Source organism: Lissotriton vulgaris, chromosome 2_1 (genome assembly GCF_964263255.1).
Source record: "Lissotriton vulgaris chromosome 2_1, aLisVul1.2, whole genome shotgun sequence".
Lineage (NCBI taxonomy): Eukaryota > Metazoa > Chordata > Amphibia > Caudata > Salamandridae > Lissotriton > Lissotriton vulgaris.
In genome coordinates, this window is record NC_141687.1 from 1,408,665,118 (window position 1) to 1,408,680,971 (window position 15,854).

The 15,854-nt window shown below is 46.2% G+C and overlaps 1 pseudogene; it reads right to left on the minus strand.

The window, feature by feature from the left end:
• Positions 1 to 7,672: 7,672 nt before the first annotated feature.
• On the minus strand, positions 7,673 to 14,055 carry LOC147732667 (uncharacterized; annotated as a pseudogene).
• Between the last annotated feature and the right edge of the window lie 1,799 nt (positions 14,056 to 15,854).

Here is a 15,854-nt window from a genome sequence, read left to right on the forward strand (position 1 = left end):
TGACACTGGGACACCCCATAACAATTGACTGGATCTTGGCACCCACTAGCCCCACATAAACACCTGTCTGCTAAATCTTGTGAACTACCTTCTAAACCTCAGCAAGTGTCAGCAACAACTCAGCACCCACCAGCCAAATCCCATTCCCTCCAGCCGGAATGCCGCTCCTACCACACTGAACTCTGCTCCTGCCGGTCATAGCTTGTGACCCAGTTACCAGACCTGGCAGACATCATCAATCACCATCATCTGGACCCCAGTTTCTTCTAGCCAAACATCTGGATTTACCAGCCAGACATCAGCTCCAACCAGCCAAAGAGGTCTCTCAACCTAACAGCCAGACCATAATGCATGAGCCAAATGATTGAAAATATTGATGTCTCTATAATTTTATTTAATACACTGTATTTTAATTTATTTTGTAGTTACATCGTTAAAAATGGAATGTATGTTGTGGCCTTGAAGAAACGATTTGCAAATTGTGACACATGTTGCTCAGTTGTTTCCTATTCTATAATAAGTGTAATCATTTGAATAAAGGATATTAAAAAAATCACTCTACTGCATATGGCCCATCTGTTTGTTTTCAAGTATACTTTACATGAGCCAAATCTCATCTCCCCGCAGCAATGTCTCAACTACCACCAGCAACAATGAAGGACTCTCTGACCCGAAAGCAGGGTCCACCAGACAGAACTCGGGTTCCATCAGCTAGACTGCAACCTGGCAGCCAAGCTATCGGACCAACCATCTGGATCTTAACAACCAGATGATGGATGTCAGTGCACATCAACCTGATAATGAGATCTTCCAGCCAGAATTTTGGCTCCATTACCTTGGTCCACAGATTTTCCAGGCAAACAATAAAACCAACAAGCCAGACCTTAAGACCAACCAGTAGAACTGCGATATCCACCGCCAGAAAGCAGTTCGCACCAACAAGACCTCAGCACCCAACAGTCAGACCTCAACTCCACCAGCTGAATGTCAAAATCCACTAAACTTTGAGCCCTCTGCTGCACTTCAGGATCCAACAGCCAAAAATAATGATCCACCTTCACACTTCACTATGGAAAAGGCAGATATCATGATTCCCCAGCCAGACTTCAAGAACCATCAGACATCAACACACACCAGCAAGACCTTAGAACTTGGTGGCAAGACCTTATATCAGTACAGCCTGACCTTTGGACAAACTAGCATTGCCTTGGGACACACTAGCCAGAATTTAGGATCAATCAAACTAACCACAGAAACCCCCAAGCTGAGTCTTTGCATTCACCAACTGGATGTTAAAGACCATGAACTAGAACATGCAACACAACAGTCAAACTTCAAATATATACAGCTGGACCTAGTGTCCCACCAGCTCGACCTAATGTCCGGTGCGATGGGCCTTGAAAATCACCAGTTGTACCACGCCAATCTCCAGTCAGCCTCAATTCCCACCTGCTAGACACTGACTCCCACCAACTGATCAATTATTTGCATATAGACAACTCAGACGAGAATAGTTGAATATAAAGATTTATTCTAGTATTATAAAAGCCCCAGTCCATTGAACCTCCGCCTTAGATAGAGGTCTTCTTCCTAGTCCTATTTGGTTATCCTGCGGCTTCACCGGGTCCTAGGTCCCACTCTCAGGGAAATAGTAACAGGAGAAAGACCTTCATAACCAGGTTCCTCATGAAACAGGGCCCGGCAACACACCATGTGCTCTTTCCCTAGAGACTGGTTTGTGGGTTATATTCCCCTAACATGTCACCGGTATGACCCTAGGTACCAGGTATTTTCTCATGGCAGTGGGCAGACATGCATTCTTTTCTCATGTTGTTGGGTCTTTTTATAGATCACAGTGCTCCCCTCCTCCCAGTGCTGGCAACAGTTCAAGTGATCAAGGTTTGTGGCAAACAGTGTAACGAATGACATTATTTAGAACCCCTTGAGACAGCCCTGTGATACTGCTCAGCAAACCAAGTGGTGCATATCCCACTACGGTACTTGCCTGAGGTCGTGACTCTGCGTCAGAGTCACAATGGACGTGTCCATTTAGCCTTTCCCATGGGCCTGTCCCTTGACTTCTCCCTCCGAGGATCCTTTCAACAGCTTCAAGTGCTGTAGAGTAACCTTCCCCTCCCCCAATGCCGCAACTCAATCTCTTTCATCTCCATCCTTCTTCTACTCTGCCTCCTTGCCTCCCGAAAACCCCTCAATCAATTTTTTCATCCTGGTGTCTTTGTTCCTCTCTCCAGGTGTCACTTCCTTCACCTCTTCCTGGCTGCGCACACCATATGCTGCATGCTTTGGCCTATTAATGACCATAGACTATTCTAAGAGGGTCTCCTGGGAAACAACTAGGTGCTCGCCTGTGTTCTTCTCATGCCCCCAGGTCCCCAGTGGGGTTGGTGTTATGCGACTTTTGAATCCCCGAACTTCTGATCACATTGCACCTTCTGGACCACAGCTACCACCAAATTAATCTTATGGTCCATAGCATGGTGTCAGAAGCCACCGGCCAGATTTGGCTAAGCCATTCTACAATCTGGACCCACCAACCAGGCCTTAGGCCCCTGTAGCCTGAATTAAAAAATCAGAGCTGCATTCTGGGACTCTCCAGTCAGGCCTTGGGACCCACAATCCACAACCTCAGAACCCATAACCAAGTCCTCGGGACTTACCAGTTAAGCCTCCAATTCCACAACTGGATCTTCATCTCCCCCCCCCCCCACCCCATGCAGCCAGATCTCAATTTCCACCAAATGGGCCAAATGCTACATTAACCTCATTAGAGGGACTTTAAGCCAGACCTCAGGACCCTTCATCCTTGTTTCTGGAGTCATAAGCCAGATAGAAGGACCCATCAATCAGAATCCAGGACTCACAAGGTGAGCCACAGGACCATAATGCTTACCAGCTGAATGTGATGACCATCACATAGGCATCGCAATCCACCAGATGAACTTCAGAAGCCAACCACTAAGCCTCAGTGTACATCCCCCACAGCTGAACCTCAGCTCCCTTCCTCAGCCCCCCAGGACTAGTTTACCAAACCACAGGACCCACATGCTACAATTTAGGACCCACCTGTTGGACCTTATGATCCCCATGTCAGACCATAGGACCAACATGTGGGAATCTCAGGACCCGCATGTTGGAACATGAGGACCCATTGAACAGACTGCAAGACTGGTCATAAGGAAAACAGTAACAGTGATGCTGAATAAACGTTTTTTCTAGTTACTGCGTCAATAGTTTTTATTTCTATGGAGAAAACAGAAGTGAGGATTATGCTTCTCTTTTTGTAACCGAAAATCAACATTAGCCAATCAGAGAACAGTAAACACAAAACTACATATCCCATGTTATAGGCCTATCGCAGTCTACTAATCACTGCACTTTCGGCTCCTAAAATACAGGCAGTACCATCTTAAGTGCATCTGTCTTTGTCCATATACAGCTCCAAACAGTCCAACCACAAACAGATTCTACAGCCTAAACCGGCCATTGCCGACCAACTTGAAACACTGCAAAGGCAGCCCCAATCCAAACGTTTAGACGCAAGCCATCCAACACTAGTGTATCTAAACGCTCCAGAGAAGGAAACGCTCAGTCTTGCTTCTGTTCACCACCTATGAAATAACAATATTGCATAAACTATGTCTCTAGAAACAGGAGCAATATTCAGATACATTAGTTACAGTATTATAGTAACATAACAACAGATGGGTGGGGAAAAGGCATCAAAGATTAATACATGCTGGGTGGGATAATCCTCGCACCTGACAATTCTTGATGTGATAGCTAAAAAAATGGTATTCTAAGTCAGGATTGGAGGCTCAGATTATGCTTGTTTAAAGCGGTCCCACATCCGCAGAAGCCACATCAACAATTGGTTTATGATCAAAAGTATGAAAAAAAGATTCAGTCAACCAATTAGCCACCTTCATGATATCCTTCAAACGTGAGCCTAAAGAGTAGGCTTTGGACACCAGAGCGCCCCGTATTGAATAAGCACCAAAGGCAGAAACATCAATCTCATCTCAGCCAATAACCATCTCAAACACCTAGCCAATGTGGCAGAGGATACTGGCCAAACAGTTTCTGCAGGGCAATCAGCAATTGACTTGAAGAATCCTGCCTCATACTCTTTGAGATATCCAGCCACACACAATTTACATCATTAGAATGAAAAGCCAGGTAATGAACACTTGCAAGATTTGTTTTCAAATGTTTAGAAACTTGGAACATCATTCCATCAGGAGAAAATACTCTACCTGTAATGTACAGTGTAAACACATCCAACATTCTTTTACATGAAATCAGGCATAGTGATATAGTTAGTTTAGCCGACGGTTGAGAGGGTTAGAAAATCTAACACTTTTTAACAGTTTACTGACCCGGGGATGTTCCCCAATCAGAAGACCATCAATCTGAACACGTCCGTCCAAAATTGCAGATCTCAAATTATTAACAGTTCTATGAGCAAGACCGTCCAACACTGAGACTGACAGAACATCAATGGTCACAGGTACTGCCAGGCAATCCAAACCCCGTTCGCCAAACCAGCATACACATCTAGTCCAGGATGAAGAATACCTATGTGTATATTTAGACCCTGCCTGTGGGATGAAGTAAGAAGCCTATTTAAAAAATCCTGGCACTTGTTGACGACTCCAGAATGTCTCCAAGCCATGAAATGCAAAAGGTTGGACCAGACCAGCTGATGTGGGAACCCCACTGGGTCCAGGGGTAACATCGGGAAGCTGTAGGAGAATAATTGACTTGCAGGCCATCTGGACAAGGGCTGGGAACCAAGTCTGAGTCCTCCACATCAGAGTCGCCAGAATCAGTTCTGCTTCTGCTCTGCTCACTTGAGTTGCAACCCTCTGGATCATCATGAACAGAGGGAACACATAACACATTATCCCTCCCCAAAGTTAAAGGAAGGCATTCGTTGACAGAGCTTTCAGGTCTGGTCTCCAACTGAAAAATTCCCTCTGTTGTCTGTTTAGTCTTGATGCAAAGAGTCCATTCAAGGATCCCAGTGCTGATTGAGTGTCTGGAAGACTTAAACATCCAGCTTTCAGTTGCTGTAATACGTCAGTGGTCTGAAGTGCTAATCCGTAATCTTGTATTGACGGCCCAGCAGATATTCCACTATCACTGAAATGCAGTGTTGGAGACAGAAATGCCAAAAATCCTTTGCAGTCTCCACCAACATCCACAATTCTGCTGCTCAACTTGTTGACATACTGGACAGAAGATATGTTGTCTATCCTCAACAAAATACAGCAGCAACGAGGTCTTTATCATAAAACAGCCCACTAGGCGCTCAAGAAAATTGATATGCCTCTTCCATCAACCAACTGCCGTCTGAGGTTAGGGTGCCACACTGGGCACCCCACCGACTGACATCTGCTTCTATTGTCACATTCTGCTAGCATCCAGATATCACCCTGCTCTTTCAAAGCTCTATGTGCTTGAGCCACAACGTCATTTTATGACTTGGCCTTGAGTGATAACGGTACTTGATCCACATAAGTCAGGCTTTTGCTAAAGGTTTTGTATATTCAAGTATTATAACACTCTGAAATGCAGAGGCCCAGGAAATATTGCTTGAATTGAAAAGGCTTAGAGCCCCACAATCTTTACCAGCAACGATAGAAACACTGTTTCCCTGTTAAAGGCCCCTTGTATTTCAATTTTTGATCGCCTTAATTTTATAACTGGAAAGGTGTAGTTGGGTGGTTAGAGATTCCACTCAATATTCCAGAAACACTATGAAATGTACAGGAGCCAGAAAAGACTGTTCCGCATTTATGACAAAACCCAGATCCTGGAGCAATTGAATGACCCAGAACAGAAAAAGCATCACAGTGGATCGGACTTCAGGCAGAATTACAATGTTGTTAAGATAGATTATTGGTCAAACACCCTTTGTTCGCAATAACTCCAAGAAACACCACAGAGCAGAGAACAGCCCAAACAGGAAAGCAGGGAATTTGCACCATTGTCTCACCGTTGAAGTTGGAGAAAACAACGATGTGGGGCAAATATTGGGCTGGTCAGGTATGCATCCTTCAAATCCAAACATACTATCCAGTCTTTGGCCTGAAGATGATCCTATAACAGATAAATTCCCTGCATCTTGAAGAGTCAGTAGGCTATAAAATGACAGGAGTACTGAAGGATCAATACCAAACAGAAACCACCCCCCGTATTTAGCATGAGGAAAATGGCACTGCAAAACACCATTGGGTGAGGAGAAGATAGAGATATAGCTTCATTGTTCAGAAGCACTTGAATTCTGAGTCATGAAACACTGCTTTGTCTACGTACATTGGAGATGACAGTGTCTGGCCGTTTGTGTGGAGGTACTGTAAAACTCCAGCTTGCAACCATGCATCTTGAGACAACAATGCCTCCTTATTAGCCACTGTGATATTCACCCCAGTCACCATGGTAGTGGGATGGGGAGAGGATTCCACCTCTGGAATCATCTGCCCAAGCACCACAACGTCTGGATTGAAATACTCTATGGGGACCTTTAGGAAGCTGGCTCTGTATATGATATACCAAAATGAGGTATACGGTGCAAAGAGTCTGGGGGTTCCCTTGTAAGTGGACAGGGGTTGCTCTAGCAATCCCATGGTGCTCTTCTAGGGGGTAGTGTGGTCGAGCAGCCTTAGGCTTATCAGAGAGGAGTGTCAGACATCTGCAAATACACTTAATAGTCAATAAATTATGTACATGACTCAATTAGTCGATCCACACCAATTTATAAAAATAATATGTATCTTTATTTATGTTTAAGCACCAGAATCAATACGATCAGGTAAGTATATTTTGCAAGAGAAATACTTTTATATTTGAAAAGTAGACACAGTGCATCTTTCAGAAGCTGCAATGTAATCCTATGGAAGGCAAAACAAGTATGGCATTCAGATACAATACAGCAACTTACAACACTAATCTCCTGGACTTAAGGTGAGGATGGGGCAAGGTCCAAGGGAGCACCAGGAGGTCACCTCCAGCGGCACTAGGGCACCTGGTTGCAGTGGTGCAATACAGCATCGGGTGCCTAATGTTAGTCGATAGGGATCGGTCTTCGTGCATAGAGGCTGCAGGTTTTGATTGGGAGGCCAATTGTGTTGAACCAAGCAAAGAGATCAAGTCTTGCAAGGCTAGGGGACGGGAGGACACTGGTGATACTCTTCTTCTAAGGGCAGGGCGGCCAGGTGCATAGTGTCTTTGAGGTGTCGGGTTTCTTCGTCCAGTAGTACTCGCAGTTGAGGGGGCCTGTAAACAGAGGCTGCAGGCAATGTCGGTGAGTTCACAAGGGGTGAACCCAGAGTGGATTCTGTCTTTTGAGGGCTTGGTGACCACATTGACACCATTGACCTACTTCAACACGGCTGGGGGTCTTGGATGCAGTGGTGCTTGGCGGCGGCCAGTGTTGGTCGTTTAGGAGTCCTTGTGGTTCTTCTTAGGGGTACCTAAAGGATGCAGGAGATCAGATACTTTTTTCCACTGGAGTGTTTGAGTCCTTATTAAAGGAAGGCAGTCCTCCCAGGCTTTGGAGGCATGACAGCTTGCAGGACGATACGTCTTTGGTGCAATTCGACAGGGAACAGCAGACAGGCCGGCAGGGCTGGTGCAAAGTCAGTTGCTCTTATTCAGTCTTTGCTTTCACGGCATTTGAGTGTCCTTCTTCTTCGTAGGTTGTCAGGATCTCATTTTCTGGTGCCTGGATCTCCCCAAATACTGAATTTAGGGGCCTTAGGGGAGCATATGGTAGTAGCCAATGGGCTATATACCCAAGGGGTCACTACGCCCTATATGACCACTTCCTGAGAGGAGTGGGTATAACTGTCCAGAGTTCCTAAGTTTGCCATCACCAAGATGACTACTGAAAAGTTGCCTCTACTTCATGATGCCCACTTTAGTGTGTGCATTGGTGTATTAGCTTGAGGGTGGACACAACTATTTGACTAGCTAATTTTCCTGCCTGTCAAGGTGCCAATGGGCTCTGGACAAAGGAGGCTGGTTCTCCTCTTGTGAGAGAAGCAAGATGTTCATTCCAAAGGCATGGGCTCTTTGAAGCTCCCCTGCCTTGGAATGCTAATCTGCAGGTCATCCTATGGGAAGGGGGGTAAACGTCCTCTGCCCAAGGCAGCTTTGTTTCTGACCTATTGAGAGCAAAGATCCTCACCTTTGGGGATCAGAAACTTGTCTCTTGTGGCAGTTAGCACACCAGTAGCTGGTAGGTTTTCAGAGGGCACCTCTAAAGTGCCCTCTGTGTGCATGTATTAATAAATTCAAACTGGCATCAGCGTGTTTTTTTTAAATATGAGATGTTTGATACCAAACATCCCAATTTTCAGTGAAGCTGTCATGTAGCTGGGGAACTCGTTTTCGCCCGTGTCCAGCACATGCACTCAAAATGGCTTTCCTGTTCAATTGTACTAGCGGCAATAGAGCTGATAAGCAGGAGGGCATATCTGCTCATTCAAGGGGTTAAGATGCTGGAGCCTGCTATATTGTTAATCATACAGGATGAGGACTGTCAACACTGGAAGATCACTTAGTGACTGGTAGGTGTGAGTTTTGTTGTTAGCCTGTCACTGAAGATGAAGCCTAATGAACACCTCAGAAATCACCCTTCTTTAAAGTGTATCACACTCCTAAAATTCCTGTTTGCCCTCCAAGCAGGAAAACAGCCTCCTGTAGACTTCAATGAGGTTATCCACCCTAAAAACTTCCCCACCCTCCCAAAATTATTTTCATGTCTATTGATTTCAAATGAATCATTTCTCAGAACCCCTAAAATGTCTCCATCCTTAGAGATACAAACATTGAGATGTGCGCCTAAAGTCTGTCACTGGGGATGAGGCCAGTTCACAGCCTGTGACTCCGGCAGTGACGTAGCAAGGGTATTATGGGCCCTAACGTAAGTAAGGAAACTGGGTCTTTCATACTAGATTGGTAATACAAATACAGCCTCTCTTTGGGGTGAAGTGGACCTCTGCACCGGATGCACTATTGATAGTTACTCGCCTGGACTTAGAAGTGGACAAGCCACTGCAGGTTTGCGCATGAGGACTGGCTCTTGCTCATTTCTAGGTCCTCAGACTCTCAAGCCCAAAACAGGCCAAGCTTTTTTGAGGGTTTCATTACAAGACCGGCAGAGGCTACCATTATGCATAACATCTTTTATTGCCACTCCTGCAGCACTTTAAAGACCTAACGATAGACAAAAACACTAGAACTGGAACGCAGAAGTCCATAAATACTCCTTTCTCCCAATATTCTTCCACTTTTAATTGCTGCTCCTGAAACAGATTAGTCACTTTTTTGTTTGCTTATATAAATTATTATTGACCTATAGGGATTAATATTTACCTATGGAGATTATTAAGAATGTATAAGAGCTGGCTTCTAATTTCTGGAAGCATGCTCTGAGTATTAACGTCATTTTTCTTTTTTTTATAGGAATATGTTTAATAAGTGACATTTTTATTTAGCAGTAAACAATGTTACAAGTTTTGTAGAGAATATTAGATTCTGGAAGTTATTTGATTTAAATTTCAGGACGGAATAGTTAGTGGTTAAGAAAATTATTTTGTTTGAAAAATGCTTTGTTTCCGATTTTTTGGGGGAGAGAGTGTGATAGAATGAAAAATTGTCTAGCAGACGCGACAAAGAATTTTCAATTCTATTAAGGACACGGAGGCGAGGATTATGCTTCTCTTCACTTTACTGGCAATCACAGCAGCCAATAAAATCTTTAAACTGGCATGACCCCGGAAGGACAACCCCCTCCAACAGTCTGCACCAATCACTGCCAAGTCCAACATATAATTGTCCATGTTTAACCATACGACCTCCTCTATCTTTGCGATTACACCATCAGTCCAACAAGACCGGAGGCCAACGTGGCAACTATCGCATCCATCGCCGAGGCAGTCACCTCCTGCACCACTGCACACAGTCCCAGATCATAGGCTGTTCATCTCAAGTCTGCTTGTGTTGATCACCTGAAACAAGAATATATGTCATAATGGCCATTCCCAAACTTGGAAATACAGTCAAGCCATAACAATCATTCGGTGGGTACAATACTTTACATAATCATACAATAATGCAAGAAAATACATTTCTTCAGGCCAGGGTGGGATAATCCTCGCCTCTGTGTCCTTAATAGAATTGAAAATTCTTTGTCGCATCTGCTAGACAATATTTCATTCTATGTCAGTCCACGGAGGCTCAGATTATGCTAGTTTAAAGTTTCTCCACCACCGAGGCCACATCCACAATAGGTTTATGATAAAACGTCTTAAGGTGGAATCAGATGACCAATCTGCCGCAGTCATGATATCCTGAAGCCGAGAACTAGCACCAAAAGATTTCGAGGCCATAGCCCCCCTCACAGAATGAGCCCCAAATTTAGAGGTATCAATACCGGCCCGACTCAATAACCAGGTAACCCACCTGGCCAGAGTCGCACTGGCGACCGGGTGAAAGGTCTCTGCAATGAAATCAACAATTGACCAAAATCAGTCCTAAATTCTCTTGTACAATCCTCATATACTTTCAGACATTTAACTACACATAATTTACTGTGATGAGGAAATGCAGGATAAGCAATACATTTTGTATGTGTTTTTGTACGCTTAGAGATCGTAAAAGAAACTCCTGTGGGAGTGAATACTCTACCTGACAAATCCAAGGCTCGAATATCGGATACTCGCCTGCATGAGATTAAACAGAGCAAAATCGTAAGTTTTGCTGAGAGCTGTTTCCGAGACAGACCCTCATTAGCCGGCCAAGCCGCTAAAAAACGCAAGACCACTGAAACGTCCCAAAGCTCAGTATACTTGGGTTGAGGGGGATTCACTAAACGGATCCCCCTGACTACCTTACACACTAGGGTATGTTCCCCAACAGGTTTGCCCTCAACATGCGGATGTCCCGCCGAAATAGCTGACCGGAAATTATTCACCGATCTATAAGCCATTCCTGACCGCGCCAATTCAGACAAGAAATTCACTATCACAGTGATATCAGATCCCATCAGATCTCCATGCCGTTCGTTACACCAACCAACCCATTGTCTCTAAGCTGACTCATACCGCTTGTGGGTGGAAGGTGGCCATGCCTCTGATAAGAAAAAGAGAGTGTCCTGTGAAACTCCCGGCACTTGCCAACGCGCCGGAAAGTCTCCATGCCATGAGGGACAACTGATCCTGAAGGACCAACGGGTGGCGAAGACCCACCAGGTCCGTAAGAAGGTCCGGAAACGATGAGATCCGCACCGGCGATGCACAGGTGAGACTCATTGCGAACGGGAACCACGCTTGTGCTTTCCAACATGGGGAGATCAAGATCATCTCCGCCATCTGCCTCCGAACCTGAGCCAGAACCCTCGGGATCATGATAAATGGAGGAAACGCATATAGAATGCCCGTCGTCCACGACTGAAGAAAGGAGTCCGAGCTGATCGCCAAGGGATCCGGACGCCAACTGTAAAACTGGGGCAACTGCCTGTTGAGCCGAGAGGCAAACAGATCCATCACACACGGGCCCCATTTGTGGTCCAATGGCCCGAAAATCCTGGGATGCAACCTCCAATTGCTGGCATCCCTCAACTACTGAGAGTTCCAATCGCTGTCACGTTGGCAGACCCCGGTATATACTCCGCCGTCACCGAAATGTGATGGGCCAGGCAATAATGCCAAAAATCCTTGGCTATCTCCGCAAGGAGACGTGACCTGGTGCCTCCTAGGCGATTTATATACCGTACTGCGGACACGTTGTCCATGCGTAGGAGAATGCAGCATGAAACTTTCTGAGGAGACAGAGTGCGAATCGCAAAGGAACCCGCCAGGAGTTCCAGGGAATTGATGTGGAGACTCAGCTCTTCGCGGGACCAACGACCCCCCGTCTCCATCGAGCCGAAACGGGCTCCCCAGCCCCAGCGGCTGGCATCCGACTCTATCACCACCTCCGGGGTGGCCGCGAAAATGGCTCTGCCATTCCACGCATCCATATGCTCTAACCACCAGTTCATCTCCGTACAAGCCTCCGCCGAAAGGGAAACTTGCCTGGCATAAGTCAGACCCTTGCGCAAGTGCAACGCCTTCAACCGTTTGCAGGGCCCTGTAATGTAAAGGGCCCGGAAAAATCGCCTGGATGGAAGAGGCTAGCAGCCCTACCAGGCGCGCCAAAGTCCTCAAGGAGATTGTCGGAGAGACAAGCGCTCTCCTCAATTCCTTCCTGATCGCCACTCTCTTCTTGAGAGGCAAGAGCAATTGAGCTTTCACTGAGTCGACCTGGAACCCCAGGAACTTCATCACTTGAGCAGGTCTCAAGATGGACTTCTGTAAATTCAGGAGGAAGTCCAAGTCCTGAAGGAGTTGGATCGTCCATGACAGATGGAGTGATACCATCTCCGGTGACTGTCCTAAAATTAGTATGTCGTCGAGGTAAATAATGAGGCGTACGCCCCTTTCTCTCAACCTCTGTACAATGGGTTTCATCAACTTGGTGAAACACCACGGGGCGGATGACAGCCCAAAAGGCATGGCGGAAAACTCAAACCACCGGTTGCGCCACTGAAATTGTAGGAACCGTCGGTGTGGGGGATAAATGGACACCGCCAGGTAGGCGTCTTATAAGTCCAGATGTGCCATCCAATCCTGTTCCAGGAGGATGTCGCGCAGGAGGTGTATGCCTTCCATTTTGAAGTGCCGATACACAACCCAGCCATTGAATTCTCTGAGGTTCAACACCAGAGGATACCCTTGGTCTTTTTTGGGGACCACAAAGACGGTGCTTATGAAGCCTAGATCGTGTGGGGTGGATTCCACAATCGCTACCTTCTGGAGCAAGGAGCATATCTCTGCGTCGATGAAACTCTGCTCTGTTGGGGAAAAATGAAGGGGTTTTGGCGCCTGCCGCTGTACTGGGGAGGCATAGAACTCTATGTGAAATCCCTGTACTGTTTGTAACACCCAAGGGTCGCTTGTGAGCATTCGCCACCTGTGGAGAAAAAGAGACAGTCTGCCTCCCACCATATGTTCTGACGGACATAGAAGTCGTACCTGAATAGGAGTCGTCTCCTGAATTATTCTGCTGTCCACGATAGGTTCCTCTCTGCCCTTTGCCTCGACCTCCTCTATTGCGGGAGGGGTAGAAATTGGAGCGCTGGTTGCCTCTGCCTCGTTGATCTGCTCCACGCGAGGTCTGTACATAATCTCGGCCGGGCCCTCGACCTCGTGGGCGTCCGGCCCTATCAAAAACACCAGTGTGGAACACTCTCTTGATGTTTGATTGCGCCTTGTCCAGCGCAGAGAAGGTGGCAACGTACTTGCCCATTTCCTTTACAAATTTGTCCCCAAAAAGCATACCATTAGCCAGGGAACCTGGTTCGGAATGAGCCATTTCCGCTAGTTGGTAATCGATTCTCATAAGAAAGGAGCGTCTCCGCTCCATAGACAGGGCCACATTCGCATTCCCCAAGAAGCACATGGCACGTTGTGCCCATTCCAGGACGTCTGACACATCCAGTGGTACATTTTTATCCTTCGCCTTAACTGCAGCGTCTAGAATCTTCGTGAGGGGTCCAGCGACATCCAACATTTTGTCCTGGCAACCCCGCCATGCTCTATCCAGCCCCTTTTTAGGATCCTTCGCAAACTTCCTCATAAACGCCGCCATTGTGGGATCCAAGTTTGGCGTATCCGCTACCTTTCCTGTCAAGGATGGTCTGGGGCATTCAGACCGCAGTGTGGCTCTCACTCCACTTTCGAAACCTTGTTGCAAGTTGTTACCTACATAATGCGCCACTTCTGGACACGGCACCCATTCTGTGGACCTAGGGTGCACAATACTATCAGGATCAAAGAGAAGGTTCTTTGGTACTTGACTATCATCTGCTTTGTAAGCGGTGTGTTTCACCTTCTTAGATTTCTTTTTGGAAGTCACCGATTCCACCTCTGAATTAGAGGTGTCAGGCGGGGTCAGGGAAGAATCCCCAGACGTATCGTTTGCCATTGAGCCATGATCCTTCATGACATTCCTGGCCATCTGTGCCAACACCTGGGCCGAGGAGTGAGTAGAGGTATCACCCTTACGGGCTGACTTAAACTTTCTCTTGCCATATTTCTGAAGGGGTTTAGTAAAAGGCTTGAGAGCCTTGATCAGTGCTTTATTAACCGACCCTTGGACATGGGTATCCAGGGCCTCCACCAAATTTTCGTCCAACTGTTCCTCTTGTAGCTCATACCATCATATTCGTTGTATTCCACCCATTGGTTGTCCTCCTCGGCGTAGTACGCCATAGCTCTAAAGCAGGGAGGTGTGGAGGAAGTTCTACAGGGGGGGTACAGCCCAGGGGTGCCTCTAACACACACACACACTGCAACTCCTAATGTCCAACACTCTGTGAGGCCAATATCAAGGTGGAAGGAGACCCCTTTATGCATACAAAATCTCCCCTAGAGCTTGGCTCTGATCCGGACATGCTCCGGTAGGCGTTCAATGAGACCAGGATTTATGCAGTCAAAGACGCGCAATGTGCGAGGGGCCGATAATGCAAAAGTGAAAGTCAGCTCCTCGCGCATGCGCGTCGCGTGTGGGGGCTGATCTTGACTGCCTCCTGAGCGCGAGAGACTCGCGTCTGTCTCCTCCTGCTCCACCGCTCCCTACCGCTCAGTCTCGCGCCCCGACGACTCGCGCCAGCAAAGGCTACACCAAATAAATGCGCTACACCAAATAAATGCGCGGGGCATAAACAATACAATTAAGTCCAAAGACACGCTCACGCGCCGTCAACAACCACCGCCCTTATATCAAGTAACCACAACAAAGTAGTAACGTAAAGGGCACTTAACTCTCTGCTGCAGCAGCAAAGAAAGAGGAGGTCGTATGGTTAAACATGGACAATTATATGTTGGACTTGGCAGTGATTGGTGTAGACTGTTGGAGGGGGTTGTCCTTCCGGGGTCATGCCAGTTTAAAGTTTTTATTGGCTGCTGTGATTGTCATTAAAGTGAAGAGAAGCATAATCTGAGCCTCCGTGGACTGACATAGAATGATGGTTGCCAGGGTGAAGCAGTCGCTCGTGGTACCGGGGTTGATCACGTGAGGCAGCAGTAGCGTCTTTTGAAAGAGAGGCGTACCTCGAGGCTTGTGTGATGGTTCCCAAGGTGAAAGGAAGCTATTGGAGCTGATCTTGATCTCGTGAGGCAGCTGCAGCGTTTTATGAAAAGAGAGATGTGTAATAGATGGCTGCGTTTATTATTGAGCGTGTAGGCACGTCGTTAGGTGTATAATCACGCAAGAAGACCAGCCATTTTAGATTGGGGAAATATAAGGTTAAAGATGTATTTCACAATAGCGCGAGCGACGGTTTAATGGTCGTCCCAGAGCGCTGAGTGAAATCAGCTGTTTTCGATGATAGTAGTTGAAATAGAGTAAATTAAAAGAGTTTTATATAGCTTTTAGAGGCCAGAATTGTAAAATTTATGGATAATATTGTTTAGTTTTTAAGGTATTTTAGAACAGAAGCCATGGAATATTTTGAGGAGAAATTGTATTTGTAATTTTCAATATAGGGAGAATTTGTGACTGGACTAAATATGGAAAGAGTATTAAACAGTGACATTGAAGTTACAAATAGTAAAGTGAATGAAGAGTTGATTAAAAAATTAATAGAACATGAGATGAAAAAACAGGTTAAAGAGTCTATGGAGAACTTTATTAAGAATAGGAAAAGAAAGGAAAATAAATCTAGTGAGGAATTTTACTCTTTGTCTGAGGGCGAAGGAATGAGTTCAGAAGTTGGTAGGAAG